The sequence below is a fragment of the Cicer arietinum genome, chromosome 1 (assembly GCF_000331145.2).
Source record: "Cicer arietinum cultivar CDC Frontier isolate Library 1 chromosome 1, Cicar.CDCFrontier_v2.0, whole genome shotgun sequence".
Classification (NCBI taxonomy): Eukaryota; Viridiplantae; Streptophyta; class Magnoliopsida; order Fabales; family Fabaceae; genus Cicer; species Cicer arietinum.
The window spans coordinates 25081106-25095432 of record NC_021160.2 but is presented as its reverse complement, the minus strand read 5'-3'; the positions used below and the strand labels follow the sequence as shown (position 1 = coordinate 25095432).

Sequence of the window (14327 nt, the reverse complement as noted above, 5' to 3'; positions counted from 1 at the left end):
CGAGACATTAAGAGATTCCCCGTTCTTAACGCCCAGTTAACTTAAACGATTTTTCTTTAAAACAAAATATTAAGTAACCGAGACATTAAGAGATTCCCCATTCTTAACGCCCAGTTTACTTAAACGGTTTTCAAAACAAAATATTAAGTAACCGAGACATTAAGAGATTCCCCATTCTTAACGCCCAGTTTACTTAAACGGTTTTCAAAACAAAATATTAAGTAACCGAGACATTAAGAGATTCCCCATTCTTAACGCCCAGTTAACTTAAACGATTTTTCTTTAAAACAAAATATTAAGTAACCGAGACATTAAGAGATTCCCCATTCTTAACGCCCAGTTAACTTAAACGATTTTTCTTTAAAACAAAATATTAAGTAACCGAGACATTAAGAGATTCCCCATTCTTAACGCCCAGTTAACTTAAACGATTTTTCTTTAAAACAAAATATTAAGTAACCGAGACATTAAGAGATTCCCCATTCTTAACGCCCAGTTAACTTAAACGATTTTTCTTTAAAACAAAATATTAAGTAACCGAGACATTAAGAGATTCCCTCTCCTTAACGTCCAGTTAACTTAAACGGTTTTCAAAACAAAATGTTAAGTAACCGAGACATTAAGAGATTCCCCATTCTTAACGCCCAGTTAACTTAAACGATTTTTCTTAAAACAAAATATTAAGTAACCGAGACATTAAGAGATTCCCTATTCTTAACGCCCAGTTAACTTAAACGATTTTTCTTTAAAACAAAATATTAAGTAACCGAGACATTAAGAGATTCCCCATTCTTAACGCCCAGTTAACTTAAACGATTTTTCTTTAAAACAAAATATTAAGTAACCGAGACATTAAGAGATTCCCCATTCTTAACGCCCAGTTAACTTAAACGATTTTCAAAAACAAATATTAAGTAACCGAGACATTAAGAGATTCCCCATTCTTAACGCCCAGTTAACTTAAACGATTTTCAAAAACAAATATTAAGTAACCGAGACATTAAGAGATTCCCCATTCTTAACGCCCAGTTAACTTAAATGGTTTTCAAAACAAAAAGTTAAGTAACCGAGACATTAAGAGATTCCCCATTCTTAACGCCCAGTTAACTTAAACGATTTTTCACAAACAAACGCACATTAAGTAAACAAGACATTAAGAGATTCCCCATTCTTAATACTCATTTAACTTAATGGTTTTCAAATTTCACACAACACAAACTCAACAAATTCTCACATCAAAACATATCAATTCATTTATTCACAAATCCAACCATACACATATCAAATTTCATCAATATCAATTAAGAGCATGTCAAAAACAACGAACACAAATCGACACAATCCACTACTCAAAACACACAAGTTTCATTTACCCAAAATCTTACATACGTGAGGTAAATTCATTTTTCCCAAAATAATACTCTAACCCTAACCAAAAACCTTTCATAATACTCCAATCCTAACAAAATTCGTTTCCACACAACCACATATAAGGCCCTAGATGCAAACTAAAAGTTTGGAAGGAGCCCTTACCTTCGCGTTAGCTCTAACGTGCGTTTCCGGTACCGTGAGCAAATCCGGTAAAAATCTCTGCTCGCAACGTCGCCTCCAAATTGGTCCCCTAGCACCGTGGCGTGGTAGTGAGCAACTTTCCCTTTAACTCTTCGCGAAATGAAGCTTGGATCTAGAAGAAACGAAGGGGTTTGTGTTTGGATCTCAAAAACCGTTTTTCTCCGTTTTCGAATCAAAGAGGAAGAGTGGAGTTGCGAAAACCTTGATCTAACTCTCACCCAACCTTGGGTTACTAGTTTTGAAGAAAAGAAAGCGAGGAAAATGAAAACGGGAGAAGGAGGGAAAAATGGCCTCGGCGTAGGGAGAGGAAGAAGATCAAGTTTTGGATTTTCTTTCCTTCCTTTTTCTTTTCTTTGTTTTTCCTTCCTTTCTATTTCCTTCTTTCCTTTATATAACCTTTTCTTTTCCTTTTCCTTCCTTCTAATTTCCTTTCTATCTATTCTCTCCAAGCAAACATATATATATATATATTAAATATAACTTAACAAATATCTCAAAATATCTAGATATTTGTTAAATTACCATTTCACCCGTAACGCATTAAATTCTCCGTAAAGGATTTACCGCACTTAATTTAAATTTATTTATCGACGAGTAATTCTAAACGGTGTCAAAATAACTTTTTGATCCTATAAACTCCATAATATTATTAACTTTGGCTAAAAAGCCTCCGAGCCAAAATCCAAAACATATAAAATACATAACGTGTACTTTAAAATTATGGGTCTTACACTCAACATGCAGTATTCTAAGTACATATAAGTATCAGTATATCTTAAACAAGCTCAACATGCATTTTAGTGATAACAAAAAATTAATAACATCAATACCTGAATAATGAGGGTTCGAAGAAATACGTTAAACAACAGATATGAGGGTTCACAGAAAGTTCGCATAAATACGATTCATAGAAATATGGTTTGAAGAAATATGTAACGAGGCTTACGTATTTCAATGAAAAGATATTGTGTGTAATTGGATAGATGATCGTGGATGAAAATAAGGTTCGAAATGAGGGAGATGATCGTGGAAATAAGGTTCGTAATAGAAGAGATGATAGGGTTTGCAAAGGAAGAGAAGCACGATGAAGGTTGAGATGATAGTGAAGTTTACGTAATGAAGAGGAAACTGAAGCGGTTTACTGTTATAAATAAAACCCTTTTACAACGCTTTTTTATAAGCCTTTTACAGCGCTTGTTGGAAAGCGCTCTAAAAGACCTAACCTTTTAAAACGCTTGTTGTAAACGCGCTTTTAAAGACCTAAGCCTTTTACAACGCTTTTTCAAATAAGCGCTCTAAAAGGCCTCCTTATTTTATTTTTAAAAGGCTCTTTTACAGCGCTTGTAGAATAAGCGCTGTAAAAGACCTCTTTGTTTTCTTATGTTTTATGACTGTGTTTTTTAAAGGCCTTTTACAACGCTTTTTCAAATAGGCGCTCTAAAAGGTCTCCTTATTTTATTTTTAAAAGGCTCTTTTACAACACTTGTAGAGTAAGCGCTGTAAAAGACCTCTTTATTTCTTATGTTATATGACTGTGTTTTTTAAAGGCCTTTTACAGCGCTTTTTCAAATAAGCACTCTAAAAGGCCTTCTTATTTTATTTTTCAATGGCTCTTTTACAGCGCTTATTCTATAAGCGCTGTAAAAGACCTCTTTGTTTTCTTATGTTATATGACTGTCTTTTTAAAGGACCTCTTACAGCGCTTTTTCAAATAAGCGCTCTAAAAGGTCTTCTTATTTTATTTTTCAATGGCTCTTTTACAGCGCTTATTCTATAAGCACTGTAAAAGACCTCTTTGTTTTCTTATGTTATATGCCTGTTTTTTTAAAGGACCTTTTAACTTGGTATAAAACAAAGCTTTGTGACCTCCTTAGTTTATAGTCAGTTTAGTTCATGTAAATTACCTATATTTGGATTCTTTTTTTCAGTTCAGTTCATGTAAATGACTAGTTTATATTCAATTCAGTTCATGTAAATTACTAGTTTATATTAAATTACATGAACTTAGTATAAAACACTAAGATCAAGCTAAATATAAGCAGAAAATAAATATAAGCAGAAAATCAAATACATGGCTGCTTATATAAAACAATTAAACATGTTCAAACAAATAATTTACATGAACTCAGTTCAAATTACATGGCTTATATAAAACAATTAAACATGTACATTAAGATGCCCTTCTTCTTTTCCTAGTGGGATTCACATTTGTTTGTCCATTATTAACGATACGAAAAGATGGATTAATCCAAATTCCCTCATCATGATCATCTCTAAGATATAAACCATCATCAGTTGAATCAATTTCATGTGGTTGTGATGTTGCAAATAAAAGATCATTACCAACATCTTTATCATTATTGTTATCATCACTTATTTTATTGGTTGATAGGACAACATACCATTTATCATCAGCAGGATCAGTGACATAAAACATTTGTTGAGCTTGCGACGCTAAAATAAAAGGCTCGTCTTTGTGTAGTCTAACTCCCATATGCGCTCGATAACCCCAAAATATGATAGATTTACATATATTGGGTTTTTGTCTTTTGCACTTGAGACATGCATCGCTTCAGCTACGAGAGTGACTCCACTATTTTGCATAGTGGTCTGATCATCTTGTTCTTTGGTATAAAATGTGTAGCCGTTAATAACATAACCAGTGTAAGAAAAGACATGTAAGCTCGGACCATTTGCTAGCCACCTCAATCTATTTGAAATTGATCCGGGGTCTATATCAAATTTTGACATTATGTGATTTTTTAACCATGTTACAAAACTTCGATTGTGCTCTCGAGTTATCCAATTTTGATTCCTATTCATGTTCAAACGAGATAACTGATCAATGTGTATTGTAACATACGGTTGAACCTCATCATCATTGTGCAGAACATACAATTGTGCCTGCTCCCATTCTGTCCTTGATATAGTCAGTAGTCTCCTTCCAGTTATCCCTTCTCCTGATAGTCTTCCCGAATGACGAGACATGGGAAGCCCTATGGATTCAACATTGGACAGATATTCAGTACAAAATTCAGCAGCCTCTTCAACAATGTATCGTTCAGCAATACAACCTTCTGGTCGACTTCTACTTTTTACGTACCCTTTTAATATTTTCATATATCGTTCTATCGGATACATCCATCTCATATAAGCTGGCCCACAAAGTTGTGTCTCCTTAACCAGATGAACAGTAAGGTGAACCATTATATCAAAAAACGATGGTGGGAAATACATTTCAAGCTCACACAAAGTAACAACAATTTCCCTCTGCAATGTTGGTAATTTCTGAGGGTCGATCACTTTACTACAAATTTCCCTGAAGAAGAAACATAATCTAGTCAAGGCTCGTCGAACTTTTTCAGGTAAAATGGAACGTATACCTATTGGTACCAAATGCTCCATTAGAATATGACAATCATGGGTCTTCAAACCTTTTAACTTGAGGTCTTTCATACAAACCAAATTTTTATTGATTGAAGGGTATCCTTCTGGAACTTTAACTTCATATAGAAATTTACATAAAACAATTTTTTCCTTTCTAGATAGAGTATGAGCGGCTGGACTTTTTTTCATACAAACCAAATTTTTTCTTTACGGGACCCAATTCATTTCTTATTCCCATATCGACCAAGTCCAATCTTGCATTGATGCCATCTTTAGACTTTCCTAGAACATTGAGTAACAAACCAATAACACTATCAAATACATTTTTTTCAATATGCATCACATCGAAGAAATGTCTTATATACAATGACTTCCAATATGGAAATTCAAAGAAAATTGACTTTTTCTTCCACCCAATTTTGACCAGCTCTCCCGCAAAAGGTTAGCCAAGTACTTTTTCAAGTATTTGATATCCTTGTACTTTTTCAAGTATTTGATATCCAGTCGGTGCTAAAGGAGCTTTACTTTCCTCTGATTTTCCATTGAATACATTTCTCCACCCACGATACTGATGACTATAAGGTAAAAATCTACGATGTCCAAGAAATACATTCTTCTTACAATGTTTCAACCCCATCCAATTTGTACTCTCTTCACATATAGGACATGCACAACCCTTTAATGCTATATCCTGATAAATTACCATATGCTGGAAAATCATTAATTGTGCCGAACAACATAGCCCTTAAATTAAAACATTCTTTCTTATACCCATCATAAACTTCCACACCTATCTCCCAAATATTTTTTAAATCTTCAATTAAAGGAGTCAAGTATACGTCGATATCATTCTCCGGTTGTTTGGGTCCAAAAATTAACAGAGATAACATCATAAACTTACCCTTCATACATAACCATGGAGGTAGGTTATAAATCAACAAAATCACAGGCCACGTGCTGTGTGAGATGCTTTGAAGACCATGTGGATTCATTCCATCAGTAGAAAGGGCAAGTCTTAGATTTCTTGACTCTATCCCGAATTCAGGATACTCGTGATCAATTTTTGCCCATTGTGGGAAATCGGCAGGGTGTCGAAAGATTCCATCTCTAATTCTTTCATTTGCATGCCTTGTCAAGTGTTTTGAATCTTCTTCACTGCGATACATGCACCTAAATCTTGGTATTATAGGAAAATACCACACGACTTTTGCTGTAGTAGATTCTTTCTTCTTATATCGAGAGACATTGCATTTCAGACACGCCTTTACTAATTCATATTCGTTTTGAAATAAAATGCAATCGTTAGGACACGCATGAATCCTTTCGTAACTCATGCCAATAGAGCACAAAATCCGTTTAGCCTCGTAGGTTTGACTGAGAAGTTCATTATCATCTGACAACATATCTTTTAAGAGTGTTAATAATTCTGTGAAGCTTTTATCAGACCATCCATTACTCGCTTTTAAGTTGTACAAATTTAATATCGCCGACAGTCTTGTGAATTTAGTACAACCGTTATATAATGGTTTCTTTGCATCACTCAACAAACTCTCAAACATTTTAGGACAATCTCGAAGATCTTCTTCAACTACTTTTGCAATCTCCTCAACTCGGTCTGGCTCATATGTATCTGTATCGAAGTCAGTTGAAGCATATGTCGAACCATTCTCAAAATTAATGTTTCCTTTTTTTTTTCTCACCATGTCTTATCCAACATGTATAGCTTTGATCAATTCCATTACATATTAAATGTCCTTCCAATTCATCTTCTCTAACGCGTTTTCCAAAACAACACTTTAAACAAGGACAAACGACTCTATTTGGATCTTTTGCATTCTTCACTGCAAACTCAACAAACTCCTTCACACCATTTTCACACTCTTTTGATAATCGATTGACAGACATCCATTTCTGGTCCATATTATATGATCACCTATATAAATGCAGTTACAAAAATAATAAGCTAATGAACAGATCAACAAATTTCATAAAGAAACCAATATCAACATATCTAATATTGGAAAATGGAAACCAAGGTCCATTATTATGTAACAATTTCAAAACAGAAAAGATTTCAAAACAGAACAGATCAACAAATTTCAAAAAGAAAAGATTTAATATATAACAATTTATTAGTTTTCAATTATTAAAAAACTAAAGATTTTTTGAAAACAACAAATTAATAAATACCTGAGACAACGTAGATGGCCGCACAATATGTAGAGGATATGAGGGTTCCAAGAGTAGAGGTGATGAGGGTTCGTAAATTTGTTTTAAATTTGTTTTTATTTATTTAAAAGTAAATGATTTTTATTTAAAGCGTGTGTCTTTTACAGCGCTTGTGAAAAAAGTGTTGTAATAGGTAATTTAATTATTTGAAAACGCATGTCTTTTACAGCGCTTGTGAAAAAAGCGCTGTAATAGGTAATTTAATTATTTGAAAGCGCATGTCTTTTACAATGCTTGTGAAAAAAGCGCTGTAAAACATTATGTGAGGGCGCGCGCTTCAGTTTGCAGCGCTTGTGTACAAGCTCTGTAAAAGCCTTGTAAACATTATGCGCAAACGCTATATGACCCTACAACAGCGCATTTTTCACAGCCCTTGTCAAAAAAGCGATGTTATTGGCTCCGTTATTTTTAAAATATATTTACAACAACGCTTGTATTTAGTAATCGCTATAAAATGACATTTTTCGCGTAGTGAGTCAATTTAAATAATAAAATTATAATTCAATTTCGATCCAATGTTTAGAAACAAGCAAAAAAATTTATTCTAAGCTATAAAGAGCTTTTAAAATACCAAATTAAAAAGCTAGAAACATGTGCCCAAATGCTATGATCATTTTACTTGATAAAAATAAATAAATGTTAATTAAGAATGTTAATTATGATTCTTAAATGTTATGTTAATTTAACTTATGCTTTTGAGTGGATTAATTCAAAGATAGGAATCAAGCAAAGCAAAGAAATCAAATAAAAACTGAACAAGATAAATAAAGAAGAACATTATGGACAAAATCTATGGAAACAGATAATGTTCTCCAGGATCAGGACTGGTCATCACAACCTCAAGATCAATCAATCTCCATTAGTTCAAAGAAGATTCTGCCTCTGAAATTCGTGCTAATGTTATCAGTACTTGAAAAAAATCAAGTAGGATCCATTCTAATCAAAGAAAGCATTTGAATCACAAAGAGAAAATGTCATGAATCAAGCAAGTTAAAACAAGTTTGAACCTTCTCTAGCTTAAATATAAAGAGAGTTAAACAATCTTGACTTGTACAAAACATCCAAATTGATTATCAATCTCCATAAAGTTCAAAGACTATAACTCCAGATTGATTATCAATCTCAAGAATTCTGCAGAAGTTCATCATCATTCTCCAAGCTATTTTGACAGAATCAAAGCAATTACATCAAAAAATATATATATGAAGTATAAAGGATCATTAAACACATGAGAAATCTGATCAAGAGTGAAGAAAAACGTCATATCAAACATATTTCATAAAGTGTTCAAAGGCTGGAATATTTTTATTCATATATATTGGTTTTGGTCAAAACTGACAGAGTACTACCAACAACTCTTTTGACCATTATTAATTGCTCTAAAACGCCTATAAGATAAAGGACAATGCTTAGGGAAGTAGCAGAAGTTCAAGTGCTAACAAGTCTCATAAAATCATTCACATCCACATACTTGAAATTCTCACTTTCTCAAGAAAGATTCATTCTGATTATATTTCAATACTCTATTGTTATTGTATTGAATTCTTTGTAAAGAATAGAATCTCAAACAAGAGTTGAGACATCTCAGATTCTATCAAAACAATCTCATCATTATTGTAAAACTCAAACTATAAGAGTTTAGTATAGTTTGGGCAGATTGTAAGAAATCCTATCAAGGTTGATAGGTGACCTAATTAAATCTCTTTCTGGGTGGAAAGAAATTGAGTTTTTAATAGATCAAAGTTGATCTGAGCTAGGTGTTGTAAAACCGTGAAGGTTCTTTGTTTTGAACACTTAGTGAAAAATATCACAGTTGTGAGGACTGGACGTAGCCCAAGTTGGTTGAACCAGAATACATCCTTGTGTGGTATTCTTTCTCTTATCTCCTTATTTATTAAGCCTGATTAATTATTTAAGTTAAAAACATAAACTGAATTTCTGTTTTTAGGGTAACCAAGAACGTTCTCCGTTTTTTTGCTAAAAACCAAGAACGTTCTCCGTTTTCTTAACCAATATCATTCTTGAGTTAAAGCCTTAAATTTTTCAGAAATTTTTAAATAAGGACATTTACAATGCAAACTCCCTTCTTTGTAAATCGACATTTCTACTTTATTACTAATTCATGTTTTCATCATCACAAGTTTTTATTTTTTAATTAAAATTAAGTTTTGAAACAAAGCACAAACCAAACCACCCATTTCTTGTGTTTCTCTCTCTACATATACAGTCCGATCCAAGGATTCCCTTCAAATTTCAACGAAGCAAATTTCCTTTGGTGATTTCAATTGCAATGACTATAAATAAAAGTCAAAGTCAGTCTTTGAATTATGTTGGAGTTTATCTACCACAATATGTGTTCTCACATGGACAACTATACGTTGCAGTTTCAAGGGTCACACCAAGAGAGAGTTTGAAGATTTTAATTGTTGATAATGAAGGAGAAGACACAAACATCACTTCTAATATAGTTTATAAAGAAGTGTTTCAAAGAATTATGTGATTAGGAATATATATAGCAACATTCATTTTTTACTACATGCTTTTATTTTTTATTTTTTTTATTTGGTTGAATACTTATATTGTTAAGAAATATCAAGCATGTTAAATAAATGACTTTTAACATTTCATTTCTGCAATATTTGTTTATCATTACTTACCCGTGATGAGCACGGGTACAAATCTAATTAATAAAATTATTTAATTATTTAGTTATAAAATTATTAGCTTACATTATTAATTTATTTAAAGTTTATTGAAATTTGTATTGTTTGTTTTATTTAGAAAGTGAACCAAAGAAATAATTGGTTTAGTGAATAGTTAGATTTAGTGAGGCCAAACTCATGTGTATCACTGTCCTTACAAAAGAATGTATTGATTCATTTCCTTTGCCCTTTTTGCGTCTATCACAATTAAGTTTTTGATGACAATTGATATTATGTCGCTATCATTCAATGTGAGATATTTTCGAAATATTAATATATATATATATATATATATATATTGACATGATAGAGTTGTTAGCTCAATGATTGTGTACCTTATGTTGAATAAAATGAAAATGCACAACTGCTGGAATTTGAACCTTGTTCTTGCACGAAAAAAGGGTATTGATCAACCACCAGACAATTGCAAATATTCAGTCAAAATATGAACGTTATTTGTGTATACCTTTTCACAAACTGAATGACAGAACCAAAAGTTGTACGTCTTCTCAAGTGACTTTTTTTTTTCTTTCTATAAATTGTGTCGTTTTGGATATAATTCTGGATTATCAAAGGTTATTGTAGTAAAGTCATGCTAACTGCATGTTATTTGTTAAATAGAGTTCCTAATAAAGGGAACAAGATAACCCCATATGAACTCCAGAATAAAAGAAAATCCAATCTTAACTATATAAAAGTTTGGGGTTGTAGAACAATTGTTAAGGTTCCAAAACCAAAAAGAAAGAAATTGGGAGAAAAAGGAATTTAGTGACATATAGCAAGACATATAGATTCATGGTTATTGAATCTAATGACTCATGTCCTATTAACACAATGATTGAGTTCAAACATGAAATTTTTCAAGAAAATAGATTTAACTCAATTCTAGATCCCTAGAAAATGGTCTGTTATAGTGTACAAAGTCTAGAAAATAATGTATCTAATAATGATACTTTGACATGTTCAGAACCTAGAAGTAAAAGAGTCAGAAAAGAGAAAAATTATGGACTAGACTTCTTTTTGCTCCTTGTAGAAGGTACAAATGATTTCATTAATATTTATGGCCAACTTGCTAAAATTTAGAAGTAACCCAGACACATATGAAGAGGCAATAAAGTCCCAAGACTCCACCTTTTGGAAATAAGTTATGCAAGAGGAAATAAACTCAATTATGGGGAATAAAACTTGGAAATTAGTAGACCTATAATCTGGATCCAAACGAATAAGCTGTAAATGGAATTTTAAGATGAAAATGAAATTTCATGGTACCATTGATAAATTCAAAGCTTGACTTGTTGCAAAAGAATTTACACAAAGAAGAAGGTATTGACTATTTTGATACTTATGCACTTGTTGCAAGAATTGCATCCATAAAAGTGCTTTTGGCACTAGCTTCTATCTATAAGTTTGTAATCCATCAAATGGATGTTAAATATGCTTTCCTAAAATGAGAGTTAGATGAAGAGGTGTATATGAAACAACCTGAAATATTTTTCATCAAAGGACAAGAACATAATGTGTGTAAATCCACTAAATCTTTATATGGGTTAAAACAAGCACCAAAAGTTTGATCAAGTTGTGCTTTCTAATGGATACAAAATAAATAAATCTGACAAGTGTATATATAGTAAATTTTATAATGGAAAGATTTATTTATATGTGGATGATATGTTAATATTTGACACCAATTTAGATGAGGTATAAAAGACTAAAACGTTTTTATAAAAGAATTTTGAAATGAAAGATTTAGGTGAAACATATGTAATTTTAGGAATTAAAATCATATGAGATGGTGTAAATATTGGTTTATCCCAATCTCACTATATTGAGAAAGTGCTAAAGAAATTTGATCATTTTATTTGCAAATATGTTTCTACACCATTTGATCAAAATATTAGTTTACAACCACATAAAGGATGTCATGTGGCACAACTAGATTATTCAAAGCTAATCGGATGTTTGATGTATGTCACGAGTTGTACTACATCTGATATAGCATATGTTGTTGGTAGATTATGTAAATATACAAACAATCTAAATAAAGAACATCGACATGTTATTAATAGAGTATTAAAATATTTGAAATGAACAATTAACTATAATTTAGTCTATAGTGGATATCCTTCAGTTTTGGAAGGATATACAGATGCTAGTTAGGTAAGTTATGTTGAGGATCATGCTTCCACAAGTGGATGGATCTTCAACGTTGGTGGAGGTGGAGTTTCTTGGGGATCAAAGAAATAAACTTGCATTGCCGACCCCACCATGCCTGCAGGGTTCATTACCCTAGTTGCAGGGAGTAAAGAGGCTGAATTGCTAAAAAATTGTTGTATGAGATACCAATTTGGCACTAGTATCCATACATTGTGATAGTAAATCCACACTATCCAAAGCATATAACCAAGTATATAATGGAAAATCTAGACATATTGGTTTAAGACATAGCTTTGTAAAGTTTAATTTCAAATGGAGTAATATCCAGTGTTTGTAAGAACTGAAAAGAATCTTATAGATCATTTGATGAAAGCTCTGACAAAGGACATGGTGTTGAAGATATCATAGGGAATGAGACTAAAGCACATATCTAATTAATCATCTATGGTGGAAAATTTACCCACACTTGAGTAACATCAAGTCTTGAGTTTAATGAAGAAAGTACACTATTATAATTATTGCAAGTACTTGAATATAGATACAGAAGCAGCCATGTTATTCATAGCTTCCGCCATTCGATCGTCCCTATTAGCATTGGCTCTTGGAACATCATTCCTTCTTGGCGGCATGGTTTTCCTATAAAACCATCATCAAGTAGAGTCTTAACACTACTTCAAATAATTCCAAAACTAGCTTCCGACCACATCAACACATAATACTTATTGCGGACCTGACAACTCAACCCACCTAAACCGACGCATGATCAGATAACAACTGTCAACTTACAGGTTGACCTACAATCTATAACCAAAGGCTCCACATCCCCCAAAGAAAACCAAACCAAAGCTCTGATACCACAATGTAACACCCCGATTTTTAACAGCGCGAGTGTATTTTTTTTTTCAAAACAAATTCATAATAACGAAGAAATAAATAAGGAAATACTTTTGGATAAATATTTAAGTCGTAACACAACGACAAATAAGTCAACAAAATTCACAAACAGCGGAATAGTTTTTGAAATATGAGTCCAAAGTATTTACACAACAACCAGTGATACATGGAACCCATTAACATAAGATGTCGTGCTGACAATATTAGTAAAGATACAATCTTCCAATTTAAAATAAACGCAATCCAAAATAAAGACATTTGTTCCCTCTATGTCAACCTAATCTGATCATTCTACCAAAAAAACTATACACCCTGAGTGATCTCCACGTGCCCCGTAAGATCCTCCTAACATAGCTCCAGTCAGGCGTTCCCGTCTACATTCCCATCCACAGGGTATGAACCGGTAGGATTGTCCTGACTCTCATCTGAGGGCAAAGCCCAAATTTCCACAATAGTTGTAAAGGGTCACCAACCGAAATTAACAGTTAACACATAACATTTAAGTTTTTGAATGCACAAAATAACCTTTCCACTAAGCATGCACCTTAAAAGGATTTTCCATATGCTAAAAGTTCATATAATGCTTGCCAAATGAAAATGAAGTCAAAATAAGTCTTAAATCAATCAAGTAATAAACAATTGGCCAATCCATTGATGAACCAATTGAGCCATTGATCATCTAACTCAAAATAAGAATTTCCACTAAGCCAATCGATTGGGAAATCGATTTGGATGAAGGGTTTTAGTGAAAACTGAACTCTGGGCTTAATTCAATCGATTGGGAAATCGATTGAATGAATAACTGAGCCCCTGTATTAAAACCAATCGATTTCCAAATTGATTTTGTCAAAATGGCTGAGCTCCTGTAATGGCCAAATCGATTGACAAATCGATTTTGTCGAAATGGTTGAGCTCCTGTAATGAATCCAATCGATTGCCAAATCGATTTTGAGGAATAGCTTTTAATAGAATCGATTTGGGAATCGATTTCCCTGCATGTTTTTCTTAAAACTACATAAACTAACTCAATCACATTCACACACAACTCCAAAACATAACACTTAGCAATTTCCACACAATCACCACGACAACTTGAGTTTCGAAACAGTTTTACAATCGATTTCACTTACAAACAATTTGTTCCAAAACAGTTTTACAATCGAAACAGTTTTACAATCGATTTCACTTACAAACAATTTGTTCCAAAACAGTTTTACAATCGAAACAGTTTTACAATCGATTTCACTTAGTACAATCATCACAATCACAATGACATCTCAAGTTCAAACTCTCAATCATACACTTGAATCAAACACGACTCGTGTGTCAAGCATCCTAATGCAATGCGTATATGCCAAAATGCATGGACTCGGAATTCCAAACCAAAAC

General features: G+C 32.6%; 1 pseudogene; it reads left to right on the top strand.

The window, feature by feature from the left end:
- Positions 1-14327, top strand: part of LOC101501118 (uncharacterized) — a 46368-nt pseudogene that overhangs the window by 17349 nt on the left and 14692 nt on the right.